We start from the raw sequence: 18321 nt of genomic DNA on the forward strand, positions 1-18321 counted from the left end.
TGCTTGTTCTCTCTTTTTTCTGAGATCAGACTCTGGTTTTTGTTATTTGATATTGCTGGTATTCAATCTACATGGGTCGCAGAGCCTGTAGAGACAGAAATAAATCCACATAATCTATGTATCTTTATGTTGCAGCTATTACACTTAGCTGAAAAATAGCTTTAAGAATAATTTCTGCTCACTGGAATACAGCTTTCTATCCAGAAGGTAAAACCTGGTTTGGTTTTTTTTTCCCCCCCTTTGGTTCAGAAACTGTTTTACTGATTTATTAAAATACTGTGCTAATTATGATGAATACACATTGAATTGAGTGGAACTGGACTTTTAATCTCCCAAGACTTGTGATCCTTCTGCTCATCTGTCACTGTCCAGAGGCATTGTATCAACACAGGAAAATCTTTTCTCCCCTTAGAGCATGAGTAAATTTGATGCACCCTGTGATGTAACAACCAGCTCATGCTGGAATCTGCCTTCAGAGACCAAATTCAGTTGAGACAGACCTGAAATGCTCATGTGTGCTTTTCTCACTGATAAGACAGAAATGCCAGCATGTCTGAAGAAATAAAAGCTTCAAAAGACAGGAAGCACTTTGTTTCTCTGAGTTCTTACAGGAGAGTTAATCTGTTCCAGTTTAGACAGTTTCAGACAACAGGTTCAGAACTAAATAACTTCTTACAAAATTGAGGAAAACTGATATTACCTGTTTATGCAGTTAAAATTAGTCCACACAATTGAATGTCAGGATTATGAAGGAATTATTTCCAAGTTTACTTCTGTGAGTTTAATGCTCATTTTCAGCTTGAACTGCTGCCCTGTAGTATTATTTTTAATTTTTAATAAATGAAAAGAAAAATCTAGATAATTTGTATCATTTTATCAATTGTGTAAATTACAGTTTCCTGGTGGTAGACTACTTTGGGGAGCTGACTCATGTTCAACTCCTAGAACTGTGGAGTTACACATATATGCTGATTTAAGAGTAGTTTCCTATAAAAGCAGGCAATCCATCAGTCACAGACTGTGCTACAAGCTGGAATGTGTGTGCTAAAATCTGGGGCCAAAAGGTCATTGAATTCCTTTACTTTTCTGTGTCCTTTGTCAGTTTCTGTGCCCCACTGAGCCTGGGTGTGCACTTGCAGGAGCCACTTTTGCTGCCCTTTTCCTTCCATCCCTGCTCTGTGTGCTCAGGCAGGGTCTCTGTATTCCTCTGGGTTACCTGTTTCTGCTTCATTTCTCTACTTCTTTTTCCTGTTTGAGCTCAGCCAGGTGTTCCTTCATCCAGAAACTTCTGCCAGGTTTGCTTGACTTTCTGCAAGTTTGGAGGTCCTTGTGGTTTGAAGCAGCTCTCACAGAGATCAGTCTCTCCTGGGCTGATGATATTTATACCCCACACTTCCACATTGATGGTGATACCACATCACTGATTCAATTGTGCTGACTAAAGAGCAGCTACAACAAAACTGCTGAATTCAGGATGGCCACACCACAGCAGCAAACATCCTGACTGTCACTGCCATTGAAGGCTTAAACCCCCCTCAGAAAAACCACAAAATCCCCACCAAACTCACCCCCCCAACCTCCAAATGCTGCTTGAAAAAGTATTTTTGTATAGTTCTTTTTGTTTTACTCGGGTTCTTTATTCATCAGTGCATCATTTGGTGACTTCTGTTTCAGATAAAAATTGTCTTGCGTTGTGTTGTAACAAAATGCCAGTAAGGAATGCAGGAACGCACACCTGATTTAACTGCCTTGCATGACAAGGGCTGCTCTTTAGCATCAGTCGAATCTGAAAGCACATCCCACTAGAGGGCTCTCGATACACGTGAAATGGAAATCTGACTCGAGCACTGCTCAGTCTTTTATCAATTTTCCAGGTTAAAGATAGGTTTTGGTTTATTTAAACAAAGCATTGCAGTGCATCAGTGTACTGGACTGGATCCCATTTGGAATTCGTAATTACCTTTTTGACTTTATTTTCAGAGAAAGCATGCTGATCCCACTGAAGTACTTTTAGTTTATGAACATGAACATTTTGAATAATTCCTAATTAAACTAAGCATCATGCCCCAGTTCTTATTTCCATTAGAGCAGTAGGAATCAGATAAGTCTAAAGTTACTATTTTATAGGCTCCGCCAATATCACTAAACTATTTTTTGTGGGGATTTAGGTTTACATATGCTGGCCTTTCTTATGTGCAGATAACCTTGCTGCCTACCTCAGAGCCTAAAAGCTCTGTATTTTACAGAAATAGACCTGTAATTAACACTGCTGTTTTCATCTATATTAGTATCCAAACAGCAGCTGTTCCTTTTTTCATTTCAACACTGTTTAAAAACTTGTAAATAAGTAACATTAAGAGCAGTTATCATCATTTCTATATAATTGTACTGTGCTGTCTGCAGCCACGTTTCACGAGAACAGATTGTGTTCTTCCATTGTGAAGACAAACAGGGCTATGTTTGTAAAGGAATGTGGGCACAAGAAATGCAGGCAGGTGCTTTTGAAAATCCTGGTGGACTGTAACTCCTATTGCAGACCAAGTTTGGCCTTGGACTCTTTTGTAGTAACCAGTTTTTCTTTAAAAGAATTATTTCTGAAACATAACTAATTTAGATCTGGGAGTGTCTCTTTGGAGTGTCACATTGCATTCCTTACCCAGGGGAAGGCCTCTCTCATCTCCAGTTACCTCCTGGCCTGTGCTGGCTCTTCCTTTGCCATTCCCTGTGTATGTTTGGGACAATCACTTCTCTTTACTCCCAGCCATGTTTTACCACAACGTTGCTCTCTCCTCCAACCTCCTAATTCACAAACCTCTTTTCTTCCAACTGACAGTTTTCAAATATTTTTCTCTTGTTCTCTGGAAACTCTAGTTGCTATAGAGACACCTGATGATTACAGAGACAGTGACTACCTTTGTTAGAACCTCAGTTGCTATAGCAATGACTGTTGGCTGTGGGTTCAATGAAATCTGCTGCATGGTTCATGGCCTTTTACACAGCAATACAGCTTGTAAAAGCTTCTTTTAATTGTTATGCTCAGTAATGAGACTGTGAGCCAAATTCTGTTCTAATTGAAGTCAGTGGGAGTTTTGCCATTAACTTGGACCACAGTTTGATCCTAAACTCCCCTGTCCATAAATAACAAAAGGAATCCACTTTCAGCACTGTGGCCAACAGGGTATGGCTTCATTCAGTCAGTAACAGCTGAACCTGGGAACAAAGCTTTGATGTCTGTGACTGTATTTCAGTAAAGTCTGACTTAAATGATAATCTTTTTCTTTTGAATATTATAGAAACTCTGTGACTAAATAGTCAATTCTCAGTTCAAACATATCGTAGTCCTTGTGAGGACCTATGTGTATTCTTTTAAACAAAAGAATTGTGAAACAAAAATGTAATCTTTAAAGTACTTAGACTATTTCTTTTTCTTCTAGGAGAAATGTTTCCCTTTTGTTGCTTTGTGGGAATAGTGACAAGAACGTAAACATTCAAGGAGGTATCATCATTTCACAGAAGAGGTATCCCTACTGAAAAGGTAGATATAATGCTGTTCTTCCAAAGGATGTAATTTCTTGGCAGTATCCCTGAATTTTTTTTTGACACTATGGGAATGACCTCTGAAGAATGTCTTAAAGTCAACTTTGTCCTTGAGCTATTTCTGTTCTATGTAAGGTATCCTGGAGATACTTTCAAAGTCACAGGAATCTCATTCAAGTAGAAGCTGAGGTTGGAAATCACTGTATTTGCTGTGTCCATCCACAAATGTTTGTTTCATTTGGGTATGCCCAAATTATCACATACTATGACTGTTGTAGTCATTTGTGCTTTTATCTGGCAGCCTCTTCAGGAACTCCTTATTTTTCTCTTCTTTCTCCTCTCTTCTTCACTGTTTCTGTGAAATTATGGGGAAATTTGCTATGAGTTTGTGTCAGAACAGTTCTTACCGTTGATCCCATCTGTAAGGGTTAAGTTACAGGCAAGATTACAAAATGTCTCATTTTCAGCATGCCCAGAATAAAAAATCTGACATGCCCACTTCAACAGCTGCTACAAAATTAAAAACCTAAGAAGTCCTCTTACAGACTTGTACCATGCATATTTTGTGTGACAATCTGCTCATTTTAAGCAGTCATGACTAGATGAAAGAAACGTACCTGAAATAAGTGCCATTGATCTCTTTTGGAAGAGCTAGGCCAGAATGAACAGAGTAGAGATTTTCATTTGCTAAGGGGAAAGCAAGAAATGGAGAAACCTTGCCATTACAGCTGAAAAACTGAAATGACACCTTGTATAAGCACATATTGTGTGTAAATCTCTACAAGAGTCACTCCTCAGGCACTGTCAGATGCCTGCAAAAAGAGCATCAGGAACTCATGGTACTCTGATGGTACTCCCATGCTTTTGGTATGTTCACTGCTCTGTAGCAGTTTTTTTTTTTTGTACCCAGACCAAGATACAGAATGAATCCAGACTCACCTATCTCTCCTTTCCCTTAATGTAATTCCCTCAAAACCTGGCATTTTTTTCTTGCTGCAGTAGTCATTTTCATTTTCTCTTTCTTCTGCTCCCCAAAGATGAGCTGTGCAAGACTCCTAAGATGAATCATGAAAAAAATCCTTTCTAATGAATTCTGCTGTCCTCTGGTGATCAGTTCCATGTGCTGGTCAAAGAGCATTTAGGCACTCCTTTGTTTGTACACAAGCCTGTTGGTCAAAGTGCTTGTTACTGTTTATGAATGCCAGGCTTTCTGTGAGCAGAGGCTCATGAATTGTAAACAATGATCTATTGTGAATCCTGTGCAATTATCTTATTGAATTTCTGATTAATTTAGCACCAAAAAATAAGAATGAAAGACTACTTTAGATTTGAAGGGACTTCAAGGATAATCTCATCCAAAGTCTGAGCCAGCTAGATTGGGCTCCAAGATACTCAGTGTCTGAGTTTTTTTTATTTTTCTGGGTATTTAATTTGCAGGTATAAGAGAGAGGAAGCAAAAGTACTACATTCAGTAGTGTTAGAATTTTGAGTTATGTACACAAAAAAATTTATAATATAGAGATGAAATTCAAAAGTCATACATAAACTCCATTTTACTCAAAGCATCCTCTGCTGACTCCAGCATTTTCATTCCTCTGTCAGTTTGGACATGGAATAACATTCAAACTGCTGCTTTTCTTGCTGAAGTTTCACTTTCTCAGGCTTTACATGAACATCTTCCACCAGTCTGTTATGGATGACACAGGAGACTGAAATACTAAAAATTCTTGGGGATCATTAATTTTTGTGAGATTTTCTGCTTTGCTAGGAAAAGTTTTATTAATTGTGTTCTGTGTAATCTGTTCTATTTCTGAGCCATATGAGGAATTTTGTCCTGTCTTCTAACATGCATACACAATGTATTTTAGATTATTCACACAGTCTGCTTGGATGTCTAATGAATTCTTGTATGATTTACAGACAAACTGTGTTCTGGTATTTGAAAGAGAGATTATTTTCTGTGCCCTTCTAGTAAAATACATTATCTGACATGAGCAACAGACCAACGCAGGGCTGTGTTTGTTGCTGTCAGAGGGGAAAGAGATACTTATTCCCTGCTTGAGGCTGTTCTTTCCATCCATGCCCCACATTAAAGCTTGCAGCAGTTCTCTGGCCCTGGTAGGGAGAGGAACTGCTGGGGCTCACCATCCCAAGGTACTAAAGCCTAGGAACAAGCCAGACTTGTGAGTCTTCAAATCACACCTGTTTTCTGACAAGTGCTCCCTAATAAATGCTCAACTGATTAAACAATGCACTGCCAGGACACTGAGACTGCTGTGGATGTTCTTGTCTCTCACAGGTTAGATGCTGGTTAGGAGGAAGCAGCATATCTGCTCAACATCCTTGGGAGCACAAGAAAACAATTTTAGGATAAATCAGCTAAGTATCCCAGACAGAAAGTGGCAGGAAGTTATTCAAGCTGAGCCACCACTCGTGGCTTTCCTGCTTTGTTCTCAGATTTGCTGTTGTCAGTGTTCTTTATCCACCTTGTCCCTTCCCTTGCCAGTCTCCTGCCTCCATTGCAGGTGAGGAGAAACAATTGCTCCTTATAGAGCAGCTCTAGCAAGAAAAAAAGGAAAAAGGGTGTTGGACTTAGATTTACATCAGTTGGTGCTTGACATGGCTTCTCTGGAGCACAGCTTGAACTCTTGCATTAATGTTCTCTCCACCATGGCTGACAGTCCAAACCTGGCAGCCATGCCTGCTGAGCACAGCCCTGCAGGCGTGCAGGGACTGCAGGGCAGGGCCTCACCCACCAGGAGCACGGTCTCTGAAATGGAAAGAGCCATAAGTAAGGGATTATTAGATCAGTATCTCACAGCAGTCCTTTTAAAATTTTTTTGGTAGCATCAAACACCAGATCTTTTGTGCATCCACATATTCTGGCGCTTCAAAGAGGAATCAACTGGTCTTGGAAAAGAGGAGAAATTGGAACTTACTGACCAGTTACCTTTTACTGGATGTGAAGGCAGAACAGTCATAAAGATTGAGCATTCCTCTTGTTGCTTGGAGCTTCTTCCCACCTTCTAAATGTATAGAGAAATAGCCTTTAAATGTACTTCTTCCTATATTTCACAATATTCCCCAAGGGGGAAAAAAAAACAAAACAAAAAACCACCAGGGTACTTCTGGGGTGATAAATGGGATATATTACATCATAATTGCCACATTCCTCTGCAATCTTAAAGGTTCTCTTTGTCACTCTGGAAGACTCTGCCAGCAAAACACAGGCTATTATGTTTATCTGCTCTCTGGTTTTGAATATGGCCTTTTGTTGAAAGATCCATTTCAACATGGGTGAGCAAATGGTCACTTATTGCCTCTGAAAGAAAGCAATTCCTTGAGTTCCATTTACATCTTGCATATTGATTCAATTTTAGGGGCTTTAAACAAAAGTAAAACTTAAAATACCATTATCTGGCTATGGGAGCTGTTCCTCTATCTAGGAATTATGATATAAAAAATATTATTACTAACAACATTTGAAATGTGGCTATAATAATATTTTATAACAATAAAACATTATTTTTCGCATGTTACAATAGTAGAAAAAAAACAGTATGTGGATATTCTGATAATACAATGGGCTGCATTTTCCCAATGAAAGTTCAGATTTCAAAATCTCCTTCTGAATTCTCCATAAAAAACAATTCCATGGAATTTAATAATGACCCTTTCATATAAGAGCTAGACTTCTCAGGAAAAAAAGTTAGCAAAAATGTTTTAATATATTATTTCAAGTTACTAAAACACCATTCAGCATATCCTCAAATGAAATATTATATGCTGAGACAAACCTCTTACTATATTCCTTTTTTAAATGAAAGTGTATCATAGAAGTTTTCATGTAATATTTCAACAGATATACAGCATTTTAAAAGGTAGGTTAAGATATAATTTTTAAAATGAATTGCAGTCATGGTAGACAAAAGAATATTTGGATATCAAATGGGAATTGACAAATTTTTATGTCCTTCCTTAACAATTTTAGAATTCATATTAAAATTATAATTTTGTAAAGGAAAATAGGACAATTTTTGATATTGAAAGAACTCCCTGAGACAATCATGAAATTTATCACTCATTTGCAGTGGATGGCAAGGGACCATAAGAACAGCTAGCCAGGTAAACAATGTATTTTAAACAGAACTTTGGCTCAGGAACTAAATCTACAGTTAGCTTGATTTGCCATCTGCTCAGCCATAAATTATTGTTGTTTTCAGCTTGGCTTTTTCTTTCTGTGCAATCTAAATCTAAACCAGACACATTTTTTTTGCAGTTCACAGAGGTGATATTGCCATGAAAACAAACAATCACAACTTGTTACTTGTGTTCTGTCATTCTATCTGAATTCATTATAAAAATAAACCCCATTTGACATTTTTACATCTGAATTTAGGCACTTAAGGCCACCTTTTTTTTAATACCACATACTGTTGTTATATAGAATATGTTCTTTGTCCTAAGGAAGCAGTAAAATGACTTTAAATAGTCCAAACATCTTCCAGTAAGTGAGGTAATATTTTCAAAAGTACTGTAAATAATGGATTTTGTTGCCAGCATTCATATCTGTAAGCAAAAGTTGCTTTTTGAATAGAAGTCAATACAATGTGAGTTAGTGGGGAAAAAGATATTTATTTCTTAAATAACAGTAAAAACTTGGGGCTTTATAAATAGGATCTTTTCCTCCTACTCCTTTTCACATGATGGATTTTCTTACAAAACCCCAACCAAACAACAAAAACGAGACAGTGCTTACAAAATCTTGAAGGAAAATGTAAAAGGGCTTTTGGAATTAAACTACCCTTCACAAGAAATCACCACGTATTTTTCCACCTTGCTTTTCCTTGAAACATTGGACAAATGTTACAGCTCATGGAAGTACATCTACAGAGAAAGTGGGAATTGGTCCCATTTCTCTTTCATGAAGAGGCAGAAACCATTTCCTATGGGACAGTCACATCATATTGTAAAAAAACTCATACAGGAAGGACAGGGAAATTCAGCTAATTTGTAGAGTCAGGGAAAAACTCTGAGCCCTCAGTACTGAGACTGGTGTTGAGATGGGACTGCAAGCAGGCAGCATCACTCAAAATATGGATCCTGTAAACCAGGAGAAAAACTGTCTCAAAAGCACAGTGGTGTTAGGAAGCCACTTCCCAATAACTGAATGGTTTTGTTTTTACTTTGAAACCAGCATGACTATTTAGGACCTATGGCACTTATTTTTCAGAAATTGATGCTTTTGGTAAGACAAACTGAGAGTGAAAATTGCTAATAATAAATGTAGAACTAATGATGTTAACTTCTTCCAAAGTCCAGATTTGAGAGAGCTGAGACATCTGAATTCCTTTCCTGACTTTGCCACATATTTTAATGGTAGTTATCATTTATGACTTGTAGGGTATAATTTCTGTTTGCAAATGATTTTGGGATTCCTGAGTAGTTACAGGCCAAGTGTTCAGAAGTGTAAAGAATTGCCAAGCAATTCAACATTTTTCTAAAGTAACATATCCAGCTATAGAGGGGCTTCATATTTGGCTGTCACCGTGCCCAACCCTTTATTTGGAAGAAATGCTGCCAATAGCTGTGCAGAGGACTTTCCCTCCCCCTGCCCTCTGCTTCAGTCCCATTTGCAGTAATCGAAGATGTCTTTGCTCTCTAAGCACTTAACTATGGAGTGTAATTCAGAAACCTCCATTTTTAAGTTACTTCCACAATGTACAAAGGTTTGCATGGGAAAATGGCATTCCTAAAACTGCAGAATCACAGAAAGCTGGAACCTTGCCTGCAGGAGTACAAAATTTTGGTTGTCAAATGTGAGCATGCCCAATTTCTTTGTGTACCTGTAAGTGTGAGATGTATATTAACTTCACTGAACAATATTGTATCATAAATGGGTTGAAGGAGCACCTTCTGTTCACTTCAATGCTGAATAATATACTGAGGAAGAGGAAATCAACACCAGTCAGTGCCAAACATAAATAAGTGTGGGGGAAAACTAGCATGGAATTTATGTATTAAAAGGTATTTTTTAGAACAGTAGACCTCAATGTTTAGCATGCCTTCATACATGATGCTTTTACTATAAACTCTGCAATGTTTTTTTCCTTGCACCAATAATGTCTAGGAAGCAAGATTTTCATCTTCAACAGCAGCATTTGGACAGATATTAAAAAAAATTAATTGAAAGAGAAGAAGCTATTTCAGTGAGTTGGTTTTCTGTCCTGTCCCTGCAGGAGACACAAGGTTGGACTCTGAGTTGAGTCACAAATGAAAGAGTAATTTCCTGCCAGTCACCATCTGTGCAGCATCCCAGCACTGCCACACATCCGAGCATGGTTCTGCACGCCCTGAAACCCAAGGCACGAGGACACACATCCTTGCCTCAGTAGTGAGAGGCACTGGCAGTGCTGCTTGGGAGCACTTAGGCAGTGACTGCAGGATGCTTCACTGTGGTACTGCTTCACTTATTAAAAGCAGATCCACATCTCTCTCATGTCAGAGGAGAGCAAGATCACAGTTTGGCACCATAGCAGTGAAATAACTCATCTGCTGCCTAATGCATTATTCTGTTAAGCACCAATACACCAACCAGTCCCAGATATAATCCCCTACTTTTTGTTTTAATCCTCCTGAACTTTCGAATGTACTTCCAATGTTGGAGATTTTTTTCTGCTTGGAAATAGAATTACATCTTTAAGTTTGGGCAATGAAACATTTGCATCTGGCATGAGTGACTTTGATACCTACAGATAGATTGCATTAAGCTGACTTTGCTGCTGAAAACTGACAGGGCTTACAATTATGCCGTCACTGGATCTGCAGAAGCAGAGCAGGGAAGCAGCATTTGTGAGGCTGCTCTGTGCCAGATGGCACACCATGGCAGAAAAATCTATTTGAGCCCTTGTGTTCTTGCATTATAACCAGCAGATTGTCAGCTGGAGTAAAGTACAGCAAGTATGTAATTTAACTGACCTTGTCTCTGTAGGAATTTTCAGATCAGAGGATGAAACTCTTGATGTTTTTCCTTGGTGAGGCAGTTTCATTTTTTCTTCTCTCCCTTGTATGAGATGTATCAGTAGTAGATAAGGACTGCTGCAAAACTCGCTCTGAAATGTGAGTTTTTGAACTTGAAAGACATGCCATTTTAATAAAATGGCACTCTTTAATACTGCTGCTCAATCCTATGACCTCAGATCTCTAAAAGTAAGTTTCTTTGTACTGCAAATTACAAAGTACAGCTCTATTCATTTTCATGAGTGCATGCTAGAAATTGTGTAATTTCATGTTGTGATCTTTGAGTCAAACTTCAGACACAAAATCAGGCTGCTTTGTAATTTATCTGCAACTTCCCTGGATAAACCACTTCAGTGTGAAGACACCTTGTGATGTAACACAGAGTGGCCAGCAGGTACCAACCTCTGAGCTGAATTTGCTGTGGTTGTGATCTACCTAAACCCACTTGTGTGGATGCAACCCCCTTTCAGTGAAGCCTGAGGCATGAGTAACCAGGATCTCTTATTCTAGTCATCCTTGTCACAAGGTCTGCAAACATGTAGGCCTTGTTACCATGTCCATCTGCAAAGCTGGGTAAGCACTATATGTTTTTCCATATGTGAAACTGTTGGCTGAAGCCAAAACCAGCTAGAACTGGCTTTCAAGTTACACAACTTGACAGCAATTTGTTATTTATTTCTCAGCAAAGCCTCAGCAGAGTGTTAAGCAGATGACTACATATATCAGATTAATTTTTCTCCTTCCGGTATATTTACTATTGATGGGTTTTCATGAGCTTCACATTTCCTAGACCAGAAAGGACACAGACAGTATGCCTTACATACTGCATACAATTAAATTTAGGAAAGCTACCTCTTGATTAAGCTAAATCCATTGCTTAACTGACCAACAGTTTATTCTGCAAGTGTGAGTTGGAAAAATCACAGAATCACGGATTAATTTAGAATGCAAAGGAAGTCAGAAGATCATGTAGCCCATTTCCCTGATGAATGTGTGCCCAGTGTGGGTTGATTTGAGCTGACTCCATGAAACCTTTCTAGGCTTGTTATCAACTTGTTCTGAGCCTGTGGGACTTTGCAGGTAGATGGAAGTGAACTGTGCCTCCATGGTGAGAATGGTGTCAGCTCTGACCCAACAGGCACTGGCTGCAGTAGGTGCTGACTGACACACTGGATTCCACCTCTCAGCAAAAAATTATTTTCCAAACTTGTAAACCAGCCTGCAACATTGAAAGAAAATTCTGCTTCCAATACACCTTGGTTGTTTTATTGAATTTTTAAGAATCCTTAGTGGTTGCTTGACTAAGAAGAGGATAAATCTGCCTGCATAAGTCAAGGTAAAATTGTTCTAGATAATTATTTCCTTGCTGCAGATAAATTTCTCTTTTATTAGACAAACACTTTGGAAAAAATTTTTCCTAGACTAAACGAATTCATCTCATGAGACAATGTGGAACTTTTCATAGCTCCTATATAGTAATAGTGCTGATTCCATACTAAATAACATTTTTAACAGTTAAGAAAAAAAATTAAATTCTTTTTGAATTGTATTTTTGGGGAAGAGGTGCACTAATGTCTTATGTGGTCAGACTTTTCTTTGAAAGTGTAGCTCTTACAATTTTTTAAAATCTGTCTGTCCTGGTATGGTTTATTATTCTCCAGGTTGTTTCTCTATGTGTTCTGCATCATACAAGAGTAACAAAACTAGTTTGGTTTTATCCACTACTGTAAGATGTAAAAGCCTCATTTCACCTTTTGTGGATTTTCTCCATTCCACAGAAATTAGAGCTTTATCCAACACTTAGCATTAAAGCAGAAATACCTTAATTCCCTTTAGCAGTGCTGTTTTCAGTGACTCGGTCTTCCATGCCTTTTCAAAACCCCTCTGCTGTTTGCTGCTTTGACACACACTTCCTTGGTGCTCTCACTTCTCAGATATAATTGTGTTTAAAATGAGTGGTTCATTTATCAGTGACACTTGAACCTGTAAGGAATTAGCACTGGTACCTCCAGAACACTGCAGCAGTGCTGACAGCTGAGATGTCTGTGACTGCAGTTATGGTCTACACAGGAGAAAATAACGTGGGAAGAGTCCTCACAGGAAAAAAGAGGAGCCTTAGTTAAGGGGGGACATGTAGGCCATTAGTGGATCTTGGTAACACTTTCACAGTTTAAACCTTTACTTTGGAAATTTGATCTTGACTGCAACATTTTCCAATTAGAAGCTAATTTCAGATCATCCTTTCCTAAGCAAATATTCTTAAAATGGTGCAGTCCCTTGACTATTATTATTATCAATAGCTTGCAGTGTTTTCAGAAGCTCTGCTTAAAGACACAGTTATATGGTAGCCCTATTCTAAAACTTGAATTTATCTACCAACTCCTACCTGTGTTCTATCTTTTCTACATCAAATCTTCATTTTTAAACATGTTTATCAGCATGTAGTATGTTGTTTTCATTCTTTGTATTTAACCCTCCTTACAAAAACTGAACTCCTATTATTGTAGTTTAAAATTTAGCTTTCTGTTTCTCATTACTATTATTCTCATTATCTGTCATAACTTCTTTTAGCACATACTTCATACCACAGTAAAGTTGATTTAATTTCTCTTTTACTTTAGGTAATTTTTTATCTTCTAGGTGAAGTTTTAAGATTGTTTGGCAAGTATAGCATATTCAAATACTTAATTTTCTCAGTGATTTCTGTATAGGGTTTATGTGGTGAGATTTTTCTCGCAGGGGCATGATGTGTGTGCTGCAGGGGTGGTATGAATGTACCTTAAGTGATAGTGATAAAGGAATAGAAAAAACCCTCAGCTATTAAAAAAGTAGCATCCTTTGTGGCAGCTATTTCTAAGTCAAGGTCTGTGTTTCACGACTGTGGTAAATACTTTCAGAGTCACCTACTGTTTCTTTGTTTCTTCCAGTATGACTTAATTTTACTGAGCTCCTTGATTTCACATTATGTTCCCTCTCCTAGAAGTTATCAAAATGCAGTTAAGAGAACTTCTACATCCTTTAGAAGATGCATCCCCGTGGCAGCAAACTTTCAATTAGGTTTTAAAAAATATATCAATAAATGGACATGAAAGCAAGTGTTTTAGGCCTTCAGTTTACACTGAAGTTGAAGTGTTTGAAGATGCAATGTTATATACAGAATAATAATGGACCTACTGTCAAACAGTTGATCTGCCTACAATGTTCAAATATTTGCATTTGTTTCATGTGTGAAAAACAAATATATTAAAACTAAATATCTTATGGTTGTGTTATACTTTGAAAGGTGATACTGTTTGCAGAGTATGGTCCCCTAGGGAGAAGCTACTGGGCCAAAGCAGATGTCCCTGCAGACCAGCAGGCTGTCATGAAGCACATCCAGGGAATGGATGTCTAGGAAGCAGCAGGAATAGGGTGTACATGTACTGCTGCCTAATCCTTCTGCAGACTTTTTGCACCTGAGCAATGCTTTTCAGCTCAGGGAATTTCAAAGTCAGTTTCCATGTACTTGGTTAGCACCAGTGTGCTTATCTTTTGTGAACTGTCCATTCTTCCTTGGAACCAACAGGAACTCTGGCCATCTGCATTGCCTGGAGTTCCCCAGCTCTGTCACCCAGTGCAGCCCTCATTGCTCTGAAACAGGATCCTACAAGCTTCATTTGGGGGAGCAAGGTTAACTGGTTCTTGTAGTTCTGGTGGTAGAAAAACTGAAGAACTTCTGAGACATACTCAGCCTTTCCACTTTGTACTTTATCATACCCTTCCATGATATTTTCTTCTCAAACCCAATAGTCCTAGTTTACTTCATGGCTTCTAGGAAGGAAGTTGTAATTTTGGTCAACCTTTAGCTCTTTGAATCTTTTCCAGTCCTAGTTTATGGTTTTTTTTTTTTAACAGGATCAGCGCAACAAACAGTAAGTTCAGATCTTAATTCTTTCAACCCTTTTCTATGCCACATAATACTCTACAACTAATACTAGAGATTTCAATCTGACTTGTAATCTCTCTGTGTTCTATTTTTCTCATCTTTAAGGAAGGAATAACATAAAATACTTCTCTGACAAGATTTTTAAGAAGTTGAATGTGATTATTTTACTCTTACTGACATGAGGAACACATTTCATATTTCCTCTGCCCACTGGACCAAAGGACACTCTGTTTAGGAGGTGTCTCAATGGCACAGCACAATGGCATTGCTTAGATCTGAAGGCATCTCTGAAATGTAAAACCAAACAGAGCACAGAGCTGGAGGCCATCTGACTGGATTTTACTTCTTAGAGTATGGGACATTAAAAAATGGAACAGAAGCCCCAGTTATAGATTCCTCCCAAAAGGGCTGGCAAGGGACAAAAACTTTTTCATAACTATTGACTATAATTGCTATAACAATCAATAAATATGGATAGCAAAGGCATTTTCTGAAACTGAATTGCTGGAAAATCTTCTAATGTTTTGAATGACAAAACAGTATAGAAGAGTAAGTTCTCATGGCACAAAACCATGCTAAAGCTAAGGTTCTATCTATTTTTCAACAACTCTAAGACTGAAACCAAAAAACTAAATAAACCTAACTAACAGATTGGCTGCATTTGACATCAGATGTGTAGCTTTTGAAATGCTGATGTCTTTTTTCAGGCTACACATGTTAAAATTGAATGAAGAGGCATTGTCAGCTTTAATGTATATATGCAACAGCAATGAAGAGCAAGCAGCTGCTGTTGTGGATCCCAGTTACCATAGCAATGCATTCCCATAGACATTTTCAAACTCATTTATAATAACAGTGCCTTTAGTAAACAAGAATGCAAAGTTGCTGATAGCATTCATGTGGTTTCCTGTATTATGGATTTTAGATGTTTACAATAAAACAACTTCATTACCGATGGACAGTCCCCACTGAAGGAACTTGATGAAGTAAATTATTAATTGAATCAGTTACTTCAGACACAGGACCACTCCACAGAAGTCCAAGCCAATATCCAAACAATGATATATTACATTTGGTGCAGTTTTATCAGGTTCATACTTATACAAAATAATACAAAAAGAAGAATGTTCACAGGCCCACAATTTCCATGCCATGAAAATTCTGATTAGTATAATATTAAACAGTCTGATCATAGAGTGGTATACAGGAAGAAAGAAATAATCCAGCCTAAACCCTCCCAGCAGACAAACCTGAAAATCCATGTTAAGCAATGATACTTCTAAATGAACAGATGTCAGATGCTGTATAATACACGTAGAGCTAATTGAACAAAAAAAGTTGCACATAAAAGCAGCAAAATTCTCTACTGAAAGTGAAGATGCTATGTGTTTATGGTAAAATTATTATGTAAAGTTCGAAAATGAAAACAAATTATTTTACTGAGAATCTCAAAATTTCCATCAGAAACAAAATAATTAGACCCTACCCAAGGACATAGGCACTGTCTCTCTGTTCTTACACCAACATAAAGGACATACTGCACGAAATCTGGATAAAAATAGATGTTGACTTTAAAGGACAAAGACCATCCTTAATCTGTACTTGAAGATGTGAGGAAAGAGAACGGAGAACTTGAAAATACTTTGGCAGCTTTTGATATTCAGTTTCAGTGCAGTAACCAGGCACTGTCCGATTCATGATGATAAAGCATATTTGCTAGGATGTTTATTCAGCTAAATAATCTGTAATGTTGTTCAGCTGCTCAAAGGCTGTAAGAGGCACCAATTAAAAGGAAGTAGAAATTGAGGAAAAATGCCAGATTACTAAAAGGAAAAATTCTACAGAACCAGTATTTCTGTTACACTGCACCAAATACAGTATGTTATGTGCATAAAATTAAACACAATTAAAAAATTTATGATAATTTATGAAATTATTATCTTGTTGCCTTTTTTTATTATTGCCTTCACTCTAAGCAAGGAGATTAGTATTGTACACAGAAAACTAAAACCCTAATTGACTGCAATTTTTATTGGTTAAAGAAAGACACTCCCTTCCACTAGTAAGATTAACAGACTTTTAGGTGTTATTTTTCCAGAAGCACAATCCTAATTTCATTTTGCCATCAGTAAGTGGCACAGCATAACAAATGCGATTTTCAATTTGCAGAAGGTACAGAGCAGAAGTTGTGCTACACATCCTCAGAGAAGTGCTAACCGTGTCCCTCTGAGTGTGATGGATGGTTGGTTGGACAGATCCTTTACACAGCCCAGCCATATATCCAGATTGCTTCAGATATGTTCTACTTTCTGCACAAGGATCAAATCTGGAAGATGTCTGAGGATATTGAGTGTTTGTCCCAACCTGTGGCTCTTCCCCAAACATAAAAAGGGAAAATATTCTGAAATCTCAGGCATACCCATGTCCCTTGCTGGGACACAGGCTTCTGAACTATGTGTATGCATTCAGTCTGATGTGTGTGAACATAAATATGTAAAGTCTGGGTTATAAAGGTGCAGAACTTGGAACTGTTCTTCCAGCACATTTTTCAGACCTGCTAAAGGGACAAAGATCCCTATTTTGAAAGTGGCAAGGTGGAATTGGTGGTTGAGTGTGGGAATGTCTAGACAATTAAGAAAAACAGATACTCCAAACTCTTTTGCAGTATCTGCAAGGATTTGAGATAGCTGCCATTTCAAACAGCTGCTTATTCCATAGTTTGGAACAAGAGCTCAGAGTGAAGTGCTCTAGTAAGGCAGAGCCTGTTATCAGACATTTCAATAGAGCTGCTGGATTATCTTTTCTTTCTAAACTGTTTAAATTCTGAGTGGTTGTTTGCTTTCTCATTATGGAGGCCTGGAGCTATTCAAGTCTTCTTTCAAATCAATATACTGGATAATTTAACGTTGTGTAGGAGGTCTCTGCAGCTGTGGAGTCTGTGATCACCATGAGGCCTCTCCATGTCTCTGAAAACACTGGGAATATATTTTGTCTTTTGTATAAAAGGTCTGTGCATAACTCCAACCCACCACTGTTATGGGAGATGCCAAAAATCCCCAGATGGAGGCAGCAATATTAGGTAATTGTTGGAACAGCCCTTCCTACCACACAGCAAACTGAGGCCCTGGTGCTGTGCTGTGGGCCAGCCCTTTGTGAGAGCCTGCTGTACCCCAGAGAACGTTGTGCACTGGCACTCCATGGCTGGCCTGTTTGCATCCCAGTCACTGCAGGCTTTGATGGTTTACACTGCCAGATATAATGAAGTCTTCACAGGAAAACTACTGTAGTTGATTTTGAAGGCTAGTCAGAAGGTAACTCTAGAAAGACAGGAAATGCATGCATTATAATGCATTATCTAGTTTATTTTGCATTCCCCTGTTCTTTGAAATGCATCATTCACAAATCAGGCCTTTAAACACTACAAGATATACCTGTCATCCTTTCAGAATTAACCATTTTTTACTCAGTTGGTCCCCCTCCTTTGCTTTTTCTTTCCAACTCTGCCTTAACCTTTTCTTTCCACACATTTTGGTCTTCCAAATGGTTGCATTTCCCCTTCATTCTCCTTTCTTTCGTTACCCAGAGTTTGTAAATCTGTGAAACCAAGTTTAAGAGACGTTGAAAGGCAGCCTCCACCTTTTCTCTTACCCCTCAAAAACAATCCCCACAGTCCCCAGTGAATGCCAGTGAAACCAGAAATAGCTACAGAACAAGTTTTCTGATCTGTTTAGAAACAGCTTTAGAAACAGATTTATTTGTTTATGAATTTGCAATGTCAAATGCTTTAAGAACACTACATTGTTGTTGAAAGAATGTATTAAACTATTTAAATTATTCTT

The sequence above is a fragment of the Zonotrichia albicollis genome, chromosome 9, assembly GCF_047830755.1.
Source record: "Zonotrichia albicollis isolate bZonAlb1 chromosome 9, bZonAlb1.hap1, whole genome shotgun sequence".
Taxonomy (NCBI): Eukaryota; Metazoa; Chordata; class Aves; order Passeriformes; family Passerellidae; genus Zonotrichia; species Zonotrichia albicollis.